The sequence below is a fragment of the Vipera berus genome (assembly GCF_964194415.1).
Source record: "Vipera berus genome assembly, chromosome: 12".
NCBI classification, from domain to species: domain Eukaryota; kingdom Metazoa; phylum Chordata; class Lepidosauria; order Squamata; family Viperidae; genus Vipera; species Vipera berus.
The window spans coordinates 10124232-10146743 of NC_138215.1; positions in this window are offsets into that span (position 1 = coordinate 10124232).

Consider the following 22512-nt stretch of genomic DNA (forward strand, 5'->3'; position numbering starts at 1 on the left):
ATGGTCTGTATCAAATTAAAAGGCCATACTAGTCAATTAAGAAGAAAAAATTAAAAATACATTAAAGCTGCAATCCTATGCATGCCTACGTGGAATATATATATGGCAAACAATTTTAGTTTAGTCCTGCATAGAAAATGTCCCAATTCACACATCACTTTAACTTATAATGTAATTTACTTGCTATTAACTTGGCAACTTACATGAAGCCAGCTGTTGGCTGTTTTTGTAGACATGCTGCACCATAAAAAAAGGGATTATGAGGTTATATATCAGTTACTACCTTGGCCCTCTCTGCCATATGCTGTTCGTAGCATGGAAAGATAGCTAAACTGAGACAGACCACAACAGACCCCTAGTTTCAACTTCTGGTTTCTATCAACCAAAAGGTTGAGTCCCAAGTAAGCCCCCGACCCTGGTTAAACAAGTCAAGTGCAGGGTGGGTAAGATGATAGCACAATATCAAATGTCTTATTTCAGGTCACAATAAACCAAGGTTCATGGCTTTCACAATTATGCGGATCAAGCCAATTTTAGTTTATTCTACAATTGGCTTATATCAGGGGTGGCGAACCTATAGCACGTGTGCCAAGAGGGGGCACTCAGAGCCCTCTCTGTGGGCACGCGTGCCGTCGCCCCCTCCGTGCCTTTCCCATGCCCCCCTCCTCACCAGCAGCCCCCTCCTGGAGGAGCAGTACAGCCAGGACATGGCAGCTGGGCAGCAGGGACAAGACTCCACCCTCACGCCCCGTTGTGCGCAAATGATGCTGCGGGGTGCAGGCGGAGGCCATGGCTGTCATGGCGCTGCTGGGCTGCCTGGATGATCTGCTGCGGCAGCTCGCGGAGGTGGTGGGTGGCCCTGCGGGCAGGCGGGGGGGCGGGGGGAGGGCAGAGGCAGTTTTGGGGCACTTGGTCTCTAAAAGATTTGCTTATATAAATGTAAAGGTTTCCCCTGACCAGTCATTTCCAACTCTAGGGGGCAGTGCTCATCTCCACTTCTCAGCCAAGGGAGACAGTGTTGTCCAAAGACACTTCCGTGGTCATGTGGCCGGCATGACTATATGTTAAAGGCACACTGAATGCTGTTACCTTCCCACCGATGTGGTACCTCTTTATCTACTCGCATTTGCCTGCTTTTGAAGTGTTAGTTGGGAGGAGCTGGGGCAAGTAACGGGCGCTCACCCTTCACACAGTGCTTGGGTCTTGAACTTGGGCTGTCAGCTGTCCGGCTGAAAAGCTTAATGTCTTTAACCTCTGAGCCATCGCGCCCCTTGGCTTGTCTAGGTAATCCAACCGTGACATGCGGTGCATAAACCTAATCCAAAAACACGTAGTATGGCCTCTACTTATTTTATTTAAAACGTTTGTTGATATACAGTCACACAAGCCAGTATTACTGCAGTATTAAATGGGAAGAATCTGATGAGGATTACTTGGAGAATCTAAACAGGTTCTGAATAGATTCACCCTTTATAGTAGGGAACATTTCAGCTGGTTTGGTCCGGACTTAGCAAGTTGCAGAGACGCAGCTAATGTTTAATGTAATGAGTGAGACCAGGCATAAAGTTGAAGAATATGCGTAGCGAGAGTAGATCAATTGGATACTCTATTAAATTGTTGTAAAGAATCATGCATACTTTACATTAATAGGTCCACCGAGAAGCTGCCTAAAACATTCAATTTGCTTCTGTATCTACTTCTGGTTTATTTATTATGGCATACCTTGTAATTTATATGAATTATTCCACTGATCCATATGTTAGGCCTCTAGGGTAGCTACCGATTATTATCTAAATACTTCAGAAGAGAATGTGGGGCTTATCAAAGGTCACTTATTATCCTGCAACATTTCAACCAGAGATTTCTGAGTGTATATCTAAGCAAGAGTAAACCATGGATTGTTCTCTAAATACCTCCAAGCAGCTCTCCCATCACCTAGGAAAGCAGGTGCGCTGAGAGTTCTAGCTCAATATTGCTGGGGGTGAAAGATCTGCTACTCCGCAGGGTTTCTACCGCAGGCCCACTTGTTTTCTTGATGCTCAGATGCCAAGCAAGGATTTAATAGCAGCAGGAGATGATATCTGTGCTACCATGAAATAAATATTTCCCCAAGGCAACGGCTAAGCATATGGCATTTCCTGATTTCTTTCCAATCACATTGCAACATCCAGGAGGGCAGCGGGACATCTTTTGCAAATTCAGAACATCCAAAAGCATGTTGTAGGACAGAAAACCGTCCCCCTCCACCACCATGGTCTTTTGCAAGAAGGCTGCTGTCTCGCCGATAATTCCTCGGAGAACCACCTCAGCAGCTGAGATGGAAGTCTAATTTGCATATCTCGTTATTCTTTAAGTAGGACAAAAGGATTCCCAGGGATTTCTTCTTTAAGTCACTAATTTCTCAATAATAATGTTGGACTCCCCTCAGCTAGGATGTAACCTTCTCACAATGTGGCTGATCGCTCATCGGCTGTGTCTTGTCCGCTTTCGACATCAACCCTTGATGGGGTTATCCAAAGGCAGGGGTCTTCAAACTTGGCCCTTTTATGACTTATGGACTTCAGCTCCCAGAATTCCTCAGCCAGCGTGCCTCTGCCATGGATTCAACTATGCAGTTCCCTTGGCAAGATTATCAGCTTTGTAGTCCATCCTCCTGTTTCCTTTTATTTTTATGCCTATCCTACAACCCAAGGATCCTTAAGGGGTTCTCCAAGCAAGTCTACTAAACAGACCCAGCTTCACTTGGACTGCAGAAACCCAACAAGCTTGACTGGATATGGCTACCTGCTTTGCCTCTTGGTCAGTGAATGTTCTGTAACTTTGCAATCTTATTTCCAAGATTTGGTATTTACTGCGGACAAGCATTAAAGATATCTCACTGAAATCTTTCCTTCCTTCCTTCCTTCCTTCCTTCCTTCCTTCCTTCCTTCCTTCCTTCCTTCCTTCCTTCCTTCCTCCCTCCCTTCCTTCCTTTCTCCCTTCTTTCCTTCCTTCCTTCTTTCCCTCCCTCTCCTTCCTTCCTTCCTTCTTCTCTTTTTCTTTCAACACCATTGGCCTGTAGCCACCCACCAAATTAATGTCCCAAGCATCCCCATGAGACTTATGTGGATCTCAGGCGCATTTTGGGAAATGAAGCCGATGCTAAAGTCTGTTGTTTTGAAGCCTGCCAGCTTCCACTTAATTCTTTTTAGAGTGTCTTAATTAAAGAAAAAGTCATCTATGGCAAACAGCTTGATGGGCACCAAGGGAAGTTTCGGCAGGCCCATTTCCGTCCATGGTCACTGCACCGACTACTTTGCATTAACATATGCAAATGTTCCATCTTTGTTTTGGCGATGCTCTTATTGTTTGAAGCAGGGTAAGTGACCACATTCATTTAGAACTCTGAAAAGGCTTGATTGCTGCTTCCACAGACAAAAAAAGAAAAAAGAAAAAAAGAAAGATCTCTCTCTCCTTTTTTCCTTCCAGAAACATTTTTCGCTGACATTTCTCTATGGAAAAGGGCAAACAGGCAGCCAAACTGTAAGCCTATCAGAATTGGTTCTCCAGGGTTTGTGCATTGCTGTCTTGAGTTTTTAGACAGGTAAGCCAGTCTGAAAGCTACACAGTTTGTCTGCAACCAGCCAGGAGCACAACAAATTGCACACTAATTGTGTTGTTTGAACAGAGGTACCTGGCTAAAAGGCAAAGGCCAGGGGACTAAGGAATCTCTCGTTCAGTGGAAGGAGGCTGAGGTCCATTATAGCAGAGATCCCCAACCTTGGGCACTTTATGACATGCTTCAATTCTGGGAGTTGAAGTCCACAAGACCTAAAGTGCCCAAGTTGGGGACCCCTGCATTATAGCCATCCCAAGAAACCTGCCAACCAGCCAGATGGATGGGTGGCGAGATCTTTCATGCTGAAATTGGGCTACAATGGCCCTGAGTAAAGGAGCATTTGATAAAGACTGAACTGCATGCGCTGCCTCGAAGATCTTCAAGTATATCCATCCAGGTCTGAGGTCTTCTTCTTGTTCTGTTCCAGCCTACGACCGGCCCTGTTTATATGTCAGGGACAACCCCTTTTTCCTTTTCACAGTCAATAGGCTGGAAAAACCTATCCCAAATTTATTTACAGTTCAAACAAAAAAGCAACAGAATATTTCCTTCAATAAATGAATCAAAATATCAAACAAGAGTCAACAAACAAGAGTTAAACAGAAGTATCAAGAACACACCAGGATTCCCTAGAATGTCTCCAAACAGTTGCCTTCAGCAACCAGCCCCACCCACACCTTCCCCTTTTATTATCAGCCCCAAGGCGTGGCTTCTCACTGCCTTCTCCTCCTCTCACTGAGTTGCCTCATTGATTTTCTCTGCTCTGCTCTGCTGGATTGCCTTCTGCTTTTAGCGTCTCTGAACAGATTCAGCTGTTACTCTTCTGAGTCCAACACCTCGTACTCACACAGCTGAGCCTCATGTGGAACATGACTGGAGGGGCCAGGCTGAGAGTCCTGCAGTGCATCAGAGCCTCCCTCTGACACCAAAGGCTGCTCCTCCTCAGATTCATTGGACTCAGCTGCTGGGAGCACAGGCTGAAACTGAATCACAACACTTTTTTGGATAATATACATTCTGAGAGGCCTCCTATTCTGCCAGTGCAGAATAATAGAGTTGGAACAGAGCTTGCAGGTCTTCTAGTCAATTCTAGTGGCGGAGCACCTACAACTTCTGAAGGCAAGCCACCCCAATGTTCTGACTGTCCGAAAATTTCTCCTCAGCTATAGGTTGGAACTCTCATTGATAAGATTCTATCTCTGAAGCTTCCTTCTTGTCCTGTCCTCCAACATTTTGGAGAATAGGTCAACCCCCTCGTTTCTGTGACAGCCCCTCAAATGTTGGAAGGTTTCTGTCACCCTAGGTTCTTCTTTTTGCTAGACTAGAGATATGTATTCCCACAAACATTCATCATACGGTTTAGCCTCTCTAATCACCTTTGTGGCTCTTCTTTGCACTCTTCCCAGAGTGATCGAATCCTGTTCTATTTTCCATGTTCCGTGCATGTGACGCATGTAAATAAGACTATAATCACATGATTATGGGCATCATTTTGAGCGTTTCAAGGCCCCCTTCCCCTTCCCCTTCTCACATCACATCCCCTTTGACCCTCCAATTGGCACAGAATCTCTGCCTTAGAAACATATCCTCGATGTCAAAGTATTTGGCAATTCAGAATCAGATCTCAGCAAATCCTTGCAGTCACTGAAGAGACAAAGATTCTTTGCTTCCCAAAGGTTAAGCTCAGTATTTGAATTGTGATATAAAACAAAATCTTAAAAGCACCGAATACAGGAAATGCATATATCAAGGGCACAAGCCGCTTGATGAGAGTTTTTATTTTTTTATTTCATGTCTGGTTTGGTTCTAATCCAGGAGATGGTATCAAGAATGCAGGAAATTGCATCTTTTAATGAGACTTGCGTGGCTTAAAAAATGTAAATCGTAAGTAGGGCTTCAATGGAACCGAACAACAAAGAGATAAGGATGTATTAGCATCACCCAGTCTCCAGCTCTCCCTTCCGTCTTGCAATCAAAAGCTACTGGGCAATTTCCATGCAGAAACAATTCTCTTCCAGTCAAAGTGATTATTCTACAAACTTTATCCCGAGTTAGTCAATAATTATTTAAGGATCAAGAGGCTTAAATCCTTGCTCCTCTGCCTGTTTGGATGCCGACGTGCATTGCTTTGTTTTCCTGCAAATAAGTATTTTTATTCATTTGTTACTCCTGCTTTTTTTAAAAACATCAAAAACAAAACACTGCTGCTTTCATAAAATCCCGAAGGACAAATCTTCTTCGATAGTTTTATTTGCACGTAACACCCAACAATGGTTTAAGCATAGTTTCTTAAACAGATCGTAATTGTTGAAGGAATGACAAGGAAGAATGGAAGGAACAGAGCCATTGGTACCTCTTATGGTATGCTTTTTCAATTGTCACAAAAGAGCTTTTTTTTGTGTGACCTCCACACCCCCTTCTAGCAAAGTGCAGGATTATCTGAATACAGCCTACCACCTCTACCCTACCCAGTGAATATTGGATAAGAGTTGATTTCTGAGGTTATGTAAACAGTGGAGACAATGTTACAGGTAGCTTATTATTGCAGCAAGGATGGTGTTTTGGAATGCCTTGTAAACCTGGCTGTCCTCCCAGGTTTTGGAATACTGTGTGGATTGTGTATTTTTGTATATGTTAGACTGTATGTTCTACACTGCTGTTCGTCTTTCTCAGCTGCCCAGAGTCAACGCGGGAATAGGGTGGCCTCTAAATTTAATGAAACAAACACAGGAACGAATACCTTGAATGAGTGAATGAATGCATGAAGGAGTGTGCAAAGCTACCCAGGTTTTTCTTTTTAACGAGCTGTTGCAGAATGATCACAGGACTACCTGGAAAAGGCTAAATTGCCAGTCAAACCTGGATTTTTTTTTCTAGCTAGCCTCTGCGGATAGGCTAAGGAAAGCATGCGTCTCTTAGTCTTCTTTAGTGGGAAAAATATCTTCTAGGATGGCTAGGAGAAAGCTTGATTTCTCCCAGGAAAAAGGCTGAATTGATTGGCTTTAAGAGAGCCACCATCATCATCGTCATCATCCTCCTAGGAGGAAAGTACCAGAAAGATCTATTGTTTCCAGATTATGGAACATCTGTTATCCATCCAGGCCAACCTCCTTCAATCAAGTACTGATAAAGGACCATTTTAGGTGATTGCCTCTGTTTCCAAAACCATGACCTTCAGACAGACCAGACTAAGCATGTTTGCAGTCTCTACATCGGGGCTCTTCAAACTTGGCCCTGTGCCTGGCAGAGGAATTCTGGGAGTTGAAGTCCACAAGACATAAAAGGGCCAAGTTTGAAGACCCCTGCTCTACGTGCTCTTCACACAATACACTTAACCCTCGATCCAATCTTTCCAAGATGCAATTTGTTTTATTTTGACAGACTGGTGGAACAATTTGGCTAAGACAACCCATTAAGATACTGGTTAGGCATTCTCCATCCTGCTTTACCCCAAATGGCCTGAGGTTCCTGCCAAGCCAGAACAATGCTTCTAACAATTTGCAGGAATCGAAACTTGATAGGAACAAGCCATAATCCCTGGCCTTAATTAATTAAGCCGGTTCAGCTAGTGTTTAAGGCATCCAGCTAGAAACTAGGAGACTGTGAGTTCCAGACCTACCTTAGCCATGAAAGCCAGCCGGGTGACCTTCGGCCAGTCACTCACTCTCAGCCCAACTCACCTCACAGAGTTGTTGCTGTGGGAAAAATAGAGGAGAAAGGTGTAATTAGATACATTCACTGCCTTGACTTACTTACAAAGTATAATAATGGGATGAAACACAATTCTAGTAAATAAATGGGTACCCTGAGGTTTGATACAGCATCGCTTTAATATTAAAAATATTGTTGGAAATACTAATCTAATCATCTATGTTAGAAACATTATTCTCTTTCTTCGTAACAAAATAGCATGCATTTCTAACTAATCAACATGTTTATCTAAAGTAAATTTGTTTGTCATACCAGAAACGAAAATTATTTATTGTCACTTCAGGTTAACTGTCTTGACTGGAGTAAAAGATCTACCCTAATCCAATTTACTATGCCCTTAACTGACAGCTCAATTCCAGAGTCAAAGAAAATACTTTGGTGCCCTCTAGTGGTCATATATTGTAATAGAAGGGGGGGTTTTCTGTAAAATCCTGTATAGAGGACATTTTCTCTGCTTATGTTTACCCTTCCCTTTTCAATAATTAGATTATTAATAGAAAGCCAGAGGTGCTGAAATATGTCTCTTTGTGTGAACATCCTCAGGACAATTAACTCAGCCTGGCTCAACTTTATGGTGCATGTTTCTGCTTGCTTATATAAGATGCAAATTGATATTCTAAATTTATATATGAAAAAAGGAGGGGAAACTAAGGTGTGGCCACATACAGTTCTCTAACTCTTTGTTGGCAAGCCCAAAGCCCCTTCAGAAATTGGAAATGCACAAAACAACAATAATGTTAAAAACGTGTTAAATGTTTGTTTACCGAATTTCTATGCTGCCCATCTCACTGATACACATTATTAAATACAACTCTGTATTTAATAATACAAAAAAAACAGAAGGAAAATTTCTCTCCCTCCTGGGTTCTCACCCCCCCCCCTCCGCCCAGGAATTCTGAATGCAGAAGAGCACAGTCACTTTTTATGAGATGGGCAGCTATATAAGTTAGATTGATGGATGGATGGATGGATGGATTGATTGATTGATTAAGCTTTTCCTCCTCTTGAAATCATTGGTATTCCCACCCCAATTAATAAGTATGGCCACTTGTGTTACCATCATAGGATTTCTTTTTAAGAGACAAATCCATGAACTGTGTTTATATACAGGTAGTTCTCAACTTGACAACTCTTTGTTCAGTGACTGTTCAAAGTTAGTACTTTGATAATAAAGGTTTGTTCATTCATTCATTCATTCATTCATTCATTCATTCATTCATTCAAAGTTACAACCAGTGAAAAAAAGGGACTTATGACTGTTTTTCACACCTCTAATCCTTGCGGCATCCCCAGAGTCACCTGATCAAAATTCAGACGCTTGGCAACTGGCTCATATTTATGACGGTTGCAGCGTCCTGGGTGGCGTGATCCCCTTTTGCAAGCAAAGTCAATGAGGAAGGCAGATCCACTTAACAACCATGTTCTTCACTTCACAACTTCAGCAATTCATTTAACAATGGTGGCGAGCAAGCTTGTAAAAAGGGGTGAAGTTCACTTAACCGTTCTCTCGCTTAGCGACAGAAATTTTGGACTCAAATGGGGTCCTGAACCAAAGATTGACTCTATCGTGACGCTAAAACAAGGTTTGTTTTACGCCAGGTAGTTTGAATAATTCGTAACCAGCGGGATTCACACCATGTACTAAATCGAAACAAAGCCATCTTATGATGTAACCTAAAGTGGAAACCCAGGCTGTACTTTACAGATATCAAAGTTTCTTGACGTGCGAGAGAACTTCACCTCTTTATTTGAAATTGGCCCACAAATCAGTGTGAATGTTTTTTTTAATATTCAGCTACCTTATCTGCATATTATTAATTATGGCGCAAACTCATTTGTTTATTATTTACTCCCACCCACCTGCTTCCATTGCCCAGAGCCAAGATGGGGTGACATTTATTGGAATAATAATAGTAATAATTAAGTTTTAAATGTGTTGCTGCTCCTAATTGAATGCCCTAATCTGCAGCAAGACCTTTGTCTACTTTCCCCTCAGCAATTTACCCTTAGCTGACTGGGCTGATCCAATTTCAGAACTTGGGTTGAAGTTTGTTCATATCCGGAAGGGAAAAAATATATTTATTTATTTATTCATTCATTCCGTTTCTATAGCCACCCGACGTCAAAGCAAAAACATCCGATGTAAACAATGCCTTGAAGTTGTTTGAAGTGGTTCATCTGTCGGAACCATGACACCCAACTTAACTAAGTGACTCTTGGATGAAATGATGGGGTTCATTAAACTACAATCCCCAACATTGCCCGGTTGAAAAAATCAAAAATCTTAGCAGGCGAGGCCAAACAAACGCCTAGCGCCTTTTCCAGCACTCTGTTCACCCAGTGAACAGACAGTTAACTGCTGAAAGCTTGTCAACATCTCTCCTTGATTGATTTTATGTTTTGCTACAAAACCTCTGAAGCTAAAGGAGGCAATAACACCGATAACAGCAAAAAGAGAGAGAGAGAGAGATGGAGACAGATAAAGCGTGAATGCAGGATGATCAATGGAGTGGGTGTTCATCTTATTTACAAGGCTGTAACCAGGCAGTTCAGAAAACAGGAAGCAACGACCATCACTCAAAGAAAAAAAGATTATTAAGAGCATCTGGGAAGCCGCCAGGCTTCCGCCCCCTGAGGAAAAACTAGTGAGTAAGAGGCTTGCAGCAATGAGACCATTCTCTTGTGACATTCAAGGGATAAAGACCACGCAGGCAGTTCCAGACATCACAATAAGGCCAAAGTTTAGATGCCACAATGAACCAGCATCTTCCTTGGGTTCCCATAAATCACGTCCTTCAGAACACTCATTCTTGCTCCTCATCAGTGACAGCAGCAAATAAATCAGGAAATTTCCCCCTCTCCGCCTGGGATTTAGGATGCCCTCTATTTGAATCTACTTTCCCTCCCCCCCCACCACCGTCACCGCCAATAAGCCCATCTTAAGCCAAGAAGCAGCTCTTATTCTCCATGGGGACAGGACCCAACATTGCAAACTTGACTCTTCAATATCCATATTGAAACCTTTTGCAGTTCTCTTTGTGCTGAGAAGACTCCAGGTTGGCGTTAATTTATGGGAAGACATGAGTAGATTCTTAACTAAGCCTTTCCCCACATGGATCACGCTAAGAAAATGAAAACCAGTAAATGCAAGGCTAACCTACTTTATCCCCAACCTACTTTCTGAAGGAAGTTGAGAAAAGCAGCAGTAAAGTCAAGACACATTGATAAGGCATGGTCCGCTTTTAAATTCATACCATAGCAGGACCTTGTCAGGTCAACCCAAGTTTCCAGAATAATGAGAACATCCCTTGAGCTCTCAAAACATCTTGGTCAAAAAAGGTCCCATTAAAGGAGATCCAAATGGCCTCAGCTCTGCAAGGTTTTTAGGACCCTGAAGCCTTGGCTGGGTTCTCTGTACACCGCCCTGAGTCCTTCGGGAGAAGGGCGGTATAGAAATGATAATAAATTAAATTAAATTAAAAATTAAAATTCTCCAGAGCTTTGGGGCAGGAGGTTATTCAGCTCTGCTGCTGTGATGGCTTTAATTTTGGGACATGGTTATTTTAATCAGGTTGTCATAGGTTTTTGTGGTGATTTAATCTATGCGTGTTCCCTAGAGCAGAGGTCCCCAAACGTTTGGGCACCAGGGACCAGTTCCACGGAGAGAGGTTTTTCTGCAGACCGGAGGGTGCGTGGTTTTACGGGCTGCCTGCATCCTGTGGATGGGGGTTTATTTGTTTGTGCGGACCCGTTGCTGGCATGCCGCGGTACCAGTCCAAGGACGGGGTGGGTGGGGGTTGGGGACCCCTGTCCTAGAGTCTCTGCTGTGAAAGGGGCAGCTCTATAAATTATATACATATTAAATACAGAAATAAATAAAAGAAAATTCAAGTCATCAACATACTTGAGCTTCATACATTTCCGATGTATGCTGTGGGATAGATGACCCTGGCCATTTTTTACTTATTCTACTGCACAGTAATCCAACCAATGAATAGCGAAGGGCATGAATCTGTAAGTTGATGCAAGCTTAGCTTTAAGACCTGTTAAATTAGGGAAGGTTGAGCTAATATGAAAGTAGATGAATGAGATGGGAAAGGAAGGGAAATTGAGCAGATATTTACAGTTACATCCAGAGACATTTTAGACGATGATTGCTTAAAGTAATGAAGACTGGGATAGCGTTATCTTTCCGGCTTCCTTATTGTTTGTAAGAGAGATTTTTTATTTCGTTTTTTTTGTTTGCTGTTAGACAGCATGGTTTCCTCCTGTAAATACCTTCTGTTTCCATCCACCCCAATAGCAGACTAGCCTGCAAGTCTTGTGCCAAAGCTGAAGTGGTGGATCAAATGAAAGGAAAATGAGAATATAATGGATCAGATTGGGGTTGAGAATAATATTGCAGCATAAGTCAATTTAAATTATGAGCATGACAAAAGAGAATTTTCCCCTCGTTATGGAAGGAAGAAGAGAATATTAAGAATAATTGGGGTTTATGGGGATGATTCTAGAATAAATAGTCTTTTTTGAAGCTGTCAGTTCTGAGGTTTCAGCTCTTACTGATCAGCCCTTTCAACACAGTGCTTTCTGGAACCAATATCTACAGTTTATCTATCAGCGTGACATTGCCAATGCTGGATGGGGATTATGGTCAATGAATCCCATTACATCTTTACTAGGATAGGATGTTGTTTTCAGAAACATCACCATGACCAAGCAGGGCGGATTCTGTGCAGACCCCTGCACCCAGTGGGGAACCTCATCCTTTAAACAGGTACACATCACATCTGTGGAAAGAGCTGTAAATGAATTTTGAATTTTGCACATGCAGGTTTTTTTTGGGGGGGGGGGAAATGTATTCGGTTCTTTTGAAAAGGAAAGATCTTATCGCCGTGTGTGTAGATCTTTGTAAAAGAGGATGAAAAATAACTTCACCTTAAAAAAGATGTGAGTGAAAGTGAAACTTTGAAAATGAATCATCAGTCTTGAAACGGATAGGATTGGAGGGGCTCCTCACTCAAAGAGGCGAGAAGACCAGACCCCAAGTTGCCTCTTTATTGCTGTCTGATTTTTGGATTGAAATGGGTGTGGATGCTTGACAATCCAGGATGAGGTAATAGATTTGTAAGTTTGCCAGGTTTACACTGTTTATCAAAACAATATTTTCCAAATGTCCTATTGACGGGAGTGACATCTCAGTATTAACAGCATGGTGGAGGAATTGGCTTGGAATTTTCCAGCAATTTGATTGCAATGCAGATAAAGAGAAATTTGCACTTCCTTCACATTCTCTGTTTATATGAAGATCAGACAGTATCATAAAAGAATCCATATGTTTGCCTTAGTTACAGGGTGCCCCACAAAGTCTTCACCAGACCCTGAAACTCTCTCTTAAGACATATTTTACTCCAGCATTTCTCAACATCGTAGAACATAGAATAATTACCCATCACGATTGCCCATCATGGCTGCATTCACCCAAAATATTAAACTTGGCTACTGAGTTGACCCTTTTGCCAGGTCGGCCCAATATATCTATTTACTTATTTATTTCTAATCTTTGTAGATTGGCGCAGTGAAGACAATTTGAACAATGGAGCAAGAGGAACCAAAGCAATGGAAATTGAAATAGCACATCAACCAAGATGAAGCACCCATAGTAAGTCAACAAAGTCCAGAGCTACAGTGGAATATTTTGAATAGAATAGAGCTGGTAGGGATCTTGGAGGTCTTCTAGTCCAGCCCCCTGCTCAAGCAGGAGAACCTACACGATCTTAGACAGGTGATTGTCCAGTCTCTTTCTAAAAACCTCTAGTGATGGAGCACCCACGATTACTGAAGGCAGGCTGTTCCACTGGTTGATTGTCCTCACTGTCAGGAAGTTTCTCCAATTCCAGGTTGCTTCTCTCATTGATCAGTTTCCAACTATTGTTTCTTGTCCTTCCCTCTGGTGCTTTGGAGAACAATTTGACCCCCTCTTCTTTGTGGCAACCCCTCAAATATTGGAACACTGCTATCATGTCTCCCCTATTTCTTCTTTTCTCTAGACTGGCCAAACCCAAGTCCTGCAGCCGTTCTTTGTACCTTTTGGTCTCCAGGCCCCTGATCATCTGAGCTGCTCTTCTCTGAATTTTTTTCTAGACTCTCAACATCTTTTTCGTGACATGGTGACCAAAACTGGCTGCAGTATTCGAGGTGTGGTCTTACTAGGGTAATTTTAATTGATTTGGAGAATGCAACGAGGAAGGATGTGAGTCAGTTTGGTCTAGTGGTAAAGGCACCAGGCTAGAAACCAGGAGACAGTGAATTCTAGTTCTACTTTAGGCATGAAAGCCTAGCTGGATCACTTTGGGCCCATTGGGGTGGGGTTCTCCATGACATCTTCCCATGATATTGGACCAGATAGATAGAATCGATTTTGGCAAGCAAGTGCCTGATGCAACATGGTGCTGGGGAATTCTGGGAGTCAAAGTCCACATATCTGACAGCTGCCAAATTTGAGAAACACCAGTTTAGACTAGGACAACAATCCTGCAAGGCTGAGCAGTAGAATCCTTCTCTTACAAATCAGCATTTTGTAAAACCAAGTGTGCTAGTTTTGGATGCTGGACCAACATCCCATCTGTCTTGTCACCACAAAGCTCATGCAATTGTGACACAATCATTAATCATTGCCTGTTCTGGTTTTGTGTGTGTGTGTGTGTGTGTGTGTGTGTTTAGCCTTTTTGTCTTGTATAGCAAATGCAAAGAAAGTTAAGAGAAATGTCCTGTTCTTTTTCTCAAAGTTGATGATAACTATTCGTGAGACTCTGCTTTGAAGATACCAGACTGAAATCGACGTGGGATTATGCACACACCATGGGGAATTTCCTGCCAGATCTCGTTTTTAATCAGAGATGAATTTGGAATTGTTGACGGTCTAAAATATCCAGTACTTTGTTTTCTCTCCTGACCGACTCATATGATCTACTTTTTTTTTCTGTTCTGTGTTTCACTTCTGCATCATCCCCTCCCCTCACCAAAGGGATGGCCGAGATGTGGAAACTGCCTTCCTCCTCCTTGGTGAATGTTTGGAAGGAGAAAGTTGCAACAGGTTCACTTCCTCTACTTGACTTGGAGTAATAACCAAGTAAAAAGTTCCCTCCCAGTAGCCTTAATGAGTATTTCAATTGTCGGTTAAGAGTGTTTTGCATTATGATAGATCTGCTTAGTCATACGTTAGGTTTTAAAATGGCCACATCTGTTTTCTAAAGATAGAAGGCCACAGATTAATACTAATCTGTTGTGCCTGGAGGAAAAATATTTTCAGTGTAACAGGTTATGGAAACATTAGGATATCCCACATTGTGCAAACCACAAAAATGCTTAATCGTGGTTTGTTGAATTTGCTGAACTTGCACAACATGGGATGGGATGGATCATAGCTTTCAAATCAGGAAGGCAGTGCAGAGAGTGGTGAGGATGGCTGAAAAGATCATTGGCTGTTCCCTCCCTCCCATCCAGGACATAGCACAGAAGCGTTGCTTGAGCAGGGTCCGCAAGATTGTCTGGAACGCTACACATCCTCTTCAGGACCTATTTCCTTCTGAGAGGAGGCTACGTGGTATCCGAAGCAGAACATCCAAATTCAGCCAGAGTTTTGTGCCATACAGTATAAACCTTGTGAACTCTAAAGTTTCCTCCTTCCGTTATGTATTAAAGATGGGCAGTGATTAATATTAATATGTTACTTATATGTAAGGGTATAGGTCTATACATATGTTGTATATAGTATGTGTGTTAAAATGTGTGTTATATATGTGTACACTTTAAGTGCAAGCAACTAAATTTCATTTTTAATGTGTGCCGTTGTGCCCACGGTAAAAAATAATAATGACAATACATGTTATCTAATATCTAATAAATCACAAAGGCTGGACTGGCTAAACTGAGTACACACAAACTATACTGTAAAGTAGCATGATGTGTGGAATCCTACACTGTATGTTTTTGTTTTTTTTAATCAAGTGGGATCCATTCTATGACTGCCTTGGTTCACCTGCCATCAGTTCTTCTTGCTATGTTTCTTGCTACATTTTATCCACTTGATAAAAAGCGCCCACGAAAGAGACCTAAAGCAAGATGGAGCAATGTCAGCAAGTATGGCGGGCCCAATTGGCAAAAGAAAGGTCTGGACCGTACGGGTTCGAAACTTGCGGATGAGGCCGTCACCCTGTACTGGATAAGCCATGTCTAAAAGGATGATGATGACGATGACACTATATGCACAACATTACACATACTTCTCATAAACATACTATGATGTATGTGCTTTGTCCAATAATTATTACAAACTAAAAGTCTTATCTTTTGTCTTTTGAGTGAAGATCGCATTCCGCTTGAAAAAAGCAAGCCTTTTTATAAGTACAGAAATTTTTGACTTTCTAGCTACCTTCTTCCATAAATCAAAATGTCTGTGCTTCGAGATTAGAGCTAGCCTGAGAAAGATCTCTGAGAAGAGTGATGTTTCAGTTATGTCAGCGAAGGAAAGATGAAACTGATGGGTTGAAACTAATGAAATGAGAGTAACAATTTCGGCCTATATCTTGGTTCACTTTGTTGAGCGAGGTTCACCACATATTAATGTCTGGGCTATTAGCATTGTGAAGCACAGATACAGAGAGTTGTCTGAGGTAAATTTAGCTGCCCAGAGGCTCAAAAGCTGTGAAGTTCATGGGTGGAATAAAGCTGTTACCACCCATTCCATTAAGGCAAGTGCTAACCAGGCTAACTCAGCTTGTTTCTTCTCAGCGAGCCCACCGCCAAAATATCATGTAATGTGCATGTCTGCCTGCTCTGAATTTACTTTCCGACGTGGCTCATGAAAAGAGCTAAGGGATAACCTGGATCAGGGGTGTCCATAGGAGAGAATGAAAGAAGATGATGTAGTAGAAGAGCAAACAGACCTGGGGGTGGTGGTGGTGGAGTTAAGCACATCATTAGATTAGAGTAGTTATGTTGCCACCAGCAGTCCAAGTCGAATCCCCCTCGAATTCCACTGATGCTTATTTGGCACTGATTCAGAGTTGAGGTTTTAGTGGACTAGATTCTTATGTACAGACTTGAGCAATAATCTTCTGAACTGCAACTTAACGTATGATCCTGATCCTTTGCACCTGACAGGTGGCTGTTGCAGATGAAAAAGGTGCCAGCTTTCAGTCACATAGTTGTGGACCTTCCCTTGGCTTGTTGGACTCCCCTCTGTGCATGTCCCAAACCTCGGTCTTTGGTTTTTATTTCCCATGTTATGGGAAGCTAGCCACTGTAGTTTGTGAACCACGTTACTGACTTAACAACTGCGGTGATTCACTGAACACCAGTGACAAGAATGGCCGTAAAACGCCGCAAAGCTCACTTAACAACTTTCTCGCTTAGCAATAGAAATTTGGGGCTCATCTGGGGCTGTAAGTCATGGAATACCTGGTGTTAAGAGAGCCAAATCATTTTCTTTAGTTAACCATGGGAGATACAGTATATTTGTCAGCTGATAGCTACCAGCCCTCTGAGCTGGCATTGAAGCAAGGAGCTCCTGTTAAAGGGCCGTCGTCCTTAGCTTCCCACTCTTCAATAAAAGGTAATCTGTAAGCAGGCAAATTGTAATGGTACAATAGTCTTCAGCAGAATTTGATGGGGTTGAGGCAGCTGCGGCAGACATCTAATTTAGACCTTGGATGAACCTCTACTTTGGCTGGCCAAGGTAACATTGAAAGAGGGAAAGAGGGGAAAAAAAAATTCCTCGCCGAGATGAAATGAGGAAGAGATCCTCTATCCAACGTGGAGATAAGCTGTGAAATGGAGAATGATCATATCGCCAGTTAGAGAAATCTATATGTCTTCCATTCATCGTGCGTCAGCAAATATGAAGAAAGCTTTTAACACCAAATGAATGCCTCCCATTGGGGAGGACTAAGGCAGATCTGCTTCCCTCCCCCACCAGACATTCAAGCTAGGGGAAAAAAAAGTCTTTTGCTTTGGAACAGATCCTGCATGTCAACAATGGAAAGTATTAAAATATAAACCCAGAATCCTGGGTCATGGTATGCAACACACTCAATTAGCTTCCCCCAGGCTTATATGTATGCATTTCTCTCTCAGGATGGAAAATGCAAAACTCCAGAATGGAGAAGAGAAAATGTAGGTTTGCATACAGGTAACTAACCTAGAACTACAGATGCAAATTTTGGCATAGTGAATTTAAAAATGCCCTCGTTCTCCTTGTGATACAGGTAGTCCTCAAGTTACTGCCACAATGGGGACTACAATTTCCATTGCTAAGCAAGGCGGTTGCTAAGTACAAAAAAATTACGAGTTAAGAATCACTGCAGATGTTGTGTGATTCTTGCAGTCATTATGCGAACCCAGCCTTCCCCATTGTCTTTGCTTGTCAGAAGTGAGCAGGGAAGATCACAAGACCCCAGGAGACTGCAACCGTGGTAAATACATGCCAGTTGCCAAGCGCCTGACTTTTGATCACATGACCGTGGGAATGCTGCCACAGTTGTAAGTGCAAGGGCTGGTTCATAAGTCACTTTCTTCAGTGCCGTTGTAACTTGGAACAGTCACTAAACGAAGGGTTTGTTAAGTCGAGGACTGCCTGAGTTGCAGAATCCTGAGCAGGCCCATCAGAGCGCCTTTCCCAGAATTAGTGCTGACCCGTAATTCTTAATAGAGGAAGAGGAAATGAATCCATGGAGGAGTAAAGTGAATGAATTAAAAATGATCAGTTTTTTGCTAGTCCGGCCCAGCCTGGAGAGAGAAATCCCAGCCCAAGGATCACCTGATCCCTGAGACAAGTCACCCATCTCTGTCCTGCACCTTAGCTGTTTTGTAGGTACAGTGTACGTACATGTTGTATGTACACTGTATGTTTACCGTGTGTTTGTAATGTGTATGTATGCTGAGAGCTTATGCACCGGAGACAAATTCCCTGTGTCCAATCACACTTGGCCAATAAAGGATTCTATATTCAATACAGGTAGTCCTCGACTTACAATAATTCATTTAGTGACCGTTCAAAGTTACAATGGGACTGAAAAAAGTGACTCATGACCATTTTTCACACTTATGACCATTGCAGCATCCCCAGGGTCACGTGATCAAAATTCAGAAGCTTGGCAACTGACTCGTATTTATGACGGATGCAGTGTCCTGGGAGAGGGGGGGGCATTTGATCTCCTTTTGTGACCTTGTGACAAGCAAAGTCAACGGGGAAGCCAGATTCACTTAACAACCATGCCATTGCCTTAACAACTGCAGCGATTCACTTAACGACAGTGGCAAGAAAGGTCGTAAAATGGAGCAGAGTTCCCTCAGCAGATGTTTCACTTAGCAACAGAAAGTCGAGGACTACTTGTATTCTATATATTCTAAACAGAAAAACAGTGATACCTCCCAACACGTCGCAAATTGGTTCCAGGTGCAATGAGCCCTAAAAAGGACGAGTCCCAAACAAACCACGTGACTCTTTGTTTCCGCTGGGAAGAACTTTCTGTCTGCCCCTTTTCCTATGTCAGAGATCTTCCCAGAATGGCTGACTTCCTGTCCACCCCCTATGGCCGTCCCCCTCCATTTGCAGTGACTATCCCAAAATGGCTGACTTTCTATCTGCTCTCTATGGCTGTCCCTCTCCATTTGCAATGACTTTCCCAGTTTGGTTAGCTTTCTGTCCGCCCTCTATGGCCGTCCCCGTCCTTTTGCACTGACTTTCCCAGAATGGCCGACTTCCTGTCCGTTCTCAGCAGCCGTCCCTCTCTTTCTATTGCAGTGCATCGAGTACTAAACAAATGCCAAATACTGGGACAACATTTTCGCGTCAAAAGGCATCGGGTCCGAAGTTTGATGAGTTTTGAAGTACTCAAGTACCCAGGTGCCACTGTACAAAACCTCATTTGTTATGGTGGGCAAACAATTGTGTGTCTCATCAGGCTGTTGCTTGGGTGTTAGCATCTCATGCCATTTTGATGCTCTTGTAGTGTGTCCAAAAACCGTTGAGATATGTTGAAATGAAATGAACCTTTATTGTCAAAGTACAACTATGTGTACATTGAGATTAGCTGAGCCTCCCTTTTCATTTCAAAAACCATTTAGATATGTTGATACCTTGATAAGAAATAACAAGCTCCAAGAAGAACAAACTTGTTCGTGAAGAATATATTTATTTTTACAGTATATTTACATTATATATTTTCAGGTAGTCCTTGACCTACAGCCATTCATTTAGTGACCATTCAAAATTACAACGGCACTGAAAAAAAAGTGACTTATGACCATTGACCCACTTATGACCATTGCAGTGGTCACATGATCAAAATTCAGATGCTTGGCAACTGACTCGTATTTATGACAGTTGCAGTGTCCTGGGGTCACATGATCAGCTTTTGTGACCTTCTGACAAGCAAAGCCAATGGGGAAGCCGGATTCACTTAACAACTGTGTTGCTAACTTAATAACTGCACTGATTCACTTCACAACCGTGGCAAGAAAAGTCGTAAAATGAGGCAAACGTCGCTTAACAACTGTCTCGCTTAGCAACAGAAATTTTGGGCTCCATTGTGGTCGTACGTTGAGGACTATCTCTATAGCAGAATAAGTGTACTAGAGTATAAAAAAAACAAAACAGAAAATGAATGTTCCCAGCAGTTCCCTATGAGGCCCCAGCGGGAGGCAATTGAAACAGGCTTGTAAGAAACACAGTTGTACAACCATCCATTCTTCCCTAATTCGTGCAATTTTCTACAATATGCCACACGTTTCTGGAGGAGCCACTTCCCTTGTTTGCTACATTCGCTAACTTCTCCATCAGCCGTCGCACACCAATTTAAAAGCCAAGAGGATGATTCCTCTCCGGTTACTGGTATATTAGAAAATGAAAAATCACTCTGCATTCTCTTTTTTGCTTGCTCAAAATTGCTCTTTGTCAGACACAATATGCAGCAGCAGGATGCCATACAAGACATTGTGGTGCATCAGTGACACAGTATTATATGGTCTGGGCCAGACGACAAGCTCAATCTAAATATAAAGTGGCAGAGGTTGAAGCTTCAAATGACTTGGGAAGTCTGCTGAAGAATGGTTCTAACTGAAATTGCTGACGGCATCAGAGACAGTTCCAGAGGGCCAAAAGGCAACGGCCGTTTCCCAACAAAAGGGGGTCTCAGAGCTTTTGAGTCTCCTTGGCTGATGTCATCTAGGTCCTGAAATATCACTGCTGAGTTTGCTGCAGCTGTGTTATTTCTCTGCCCTGTATTGAAAAAGGAAGTCATGCAAAGCTGTGTCATACAACCATTTCCCCAATGGAAACTACGCTGGGATGATGCTCCATAAAGTCGAGGGGTGGGGAGTTTACAATTTTATAAGGCAAAAGAAAAAATAAACGTTTGACTGCATTGATTTGGCCCTAATAAAGAAAAATATTTCTAACTCAGGGTTGAAATGAGGTGGTCTTTGGTGCTCTCCGAGCTTGTTTGTTTTCTTGCAGATAGATGTTTCATTATCCAAACTAATCTGGGTAATGTTACCTAGTTTGGGTATAATGAAAAGCCTGCAAGAAAACAAGCAGAGAGCACCAAGGATCTCTGATTTGGCCCTCGGTGACATTTCCATCCTCTGGGTTGAAGGCTGCACTTCTGTTTGTTTACAACTATGGCGCAAATATGCCTGGCTAATGTATTTTTTTTCCGTTTCCTGCCTTGCTACCAGAACCAGTGGCACCCACAATATACCTATTTGCTTGTCACACCATGAGTGAGACTAGCTTAGGCGGTTGTCAGCAGAAATTATATTTTTCTCCTTATTTTGCCACCACCCAAGAGCTGTGGCATCTCTTGGAAAAAAGTGCCTTGGTGGAGCAGTGGGCTAATGCCTCCTTAAGTAACACCAGCTGCCTGCAATTAGTGCAGGTTCGAGTCCCACCAGGCTCAAGGTTGACTCAGCCTTCCATCCTTCCGAGGTAGGTAAAATGAGGACCCAGATTGTTGGGGGCAATAAGCTTTGTAATAATGCCGCTGGGGGGGGGCAAAGCCCTAATAAGCAGGCATAGAATGAAGGCTATTGCTAAGCACATTGATTTGTGCTTTAAATTGTAAGCCGCCCTGAGTCTTCAGAGAAGGGCGGGATATAAATGGGATTTATAAAAAAATAAGTCTGTAATGCAGTGATTGGAAACAGAAGCAATACAATAGGATCAGGATTAGCAATGGACGGCATCAACCTGAGGCTGGTGTAGCTTTTGACCAGCTTGAGAATGAACTGAGAGCAGTACATCCTGCCAGCTGAGAAGTATCTAGCTGGGGAATTCTGGGAGTTGAAGTCCATAGGTCTCAACGTTGCCAAGGTTGGACACCCCTGCTCTATAGAAAGAGATTTTGTACCAGCAGCCGGGCACTAATTCATGAATTAAAGTTGCTGTAAACATAGCAGGACATCTGCAGCCTTGGAGACAGTGATATCATGGATATCATGCCCTAAATATATATTTTTATTTCTAAAACTTGTCAAACTGGTTTGAAACAGATATAGGCTCATCATTCTTGGCAAAGGTTGTGTATGTGGGCAGGTGTGTGCTTCTTCTCCCCAATGGTATTCAGAACGTCATAACATTAAAACAACACAGCTGGAAAACACAATGGATGAGTGCTGGCTTCATGCCTTACTTGGCATGTAAGCATATTTTTAATAGTATAAACATAGCTGGCATGTTTGATACTAGAAATTAACAAGGTATCCATAAACAAATTTCTCCAACTTGTATGGGTGAAATTGACTGTGTGTTAATGGACAGAAACTATGCAAATCTTCAGTTTTGGACATCTTCATGCAATGCTAAATCGCCCTTTGCTTAAGTGTGGTTTACTAACTCTTGGCAGGGGCCTCGACTACATGCTATATCATCAAATCATAATTTACCAACTACATTGGCTGGATTGATGCAATGTGATGTTATCCATTCAGTGGTGTCTGGCTCTCGGCGATTCTCTGAATCCTAAACTTAACCATGGTTTACTGTCCTGGTTCATGCCATGGACAAAGTTATAAGCCGTGGCTTATTGGTAGGGTTCATGCCATGTTCAAAGGCAAGGCAATCTTGGAGCCCAGAATGCTGAGTGATCTCAGTCGCATAATAGCTGGCTCAGACCACAGAAAGTAACTAATCCCAACCCACTCAG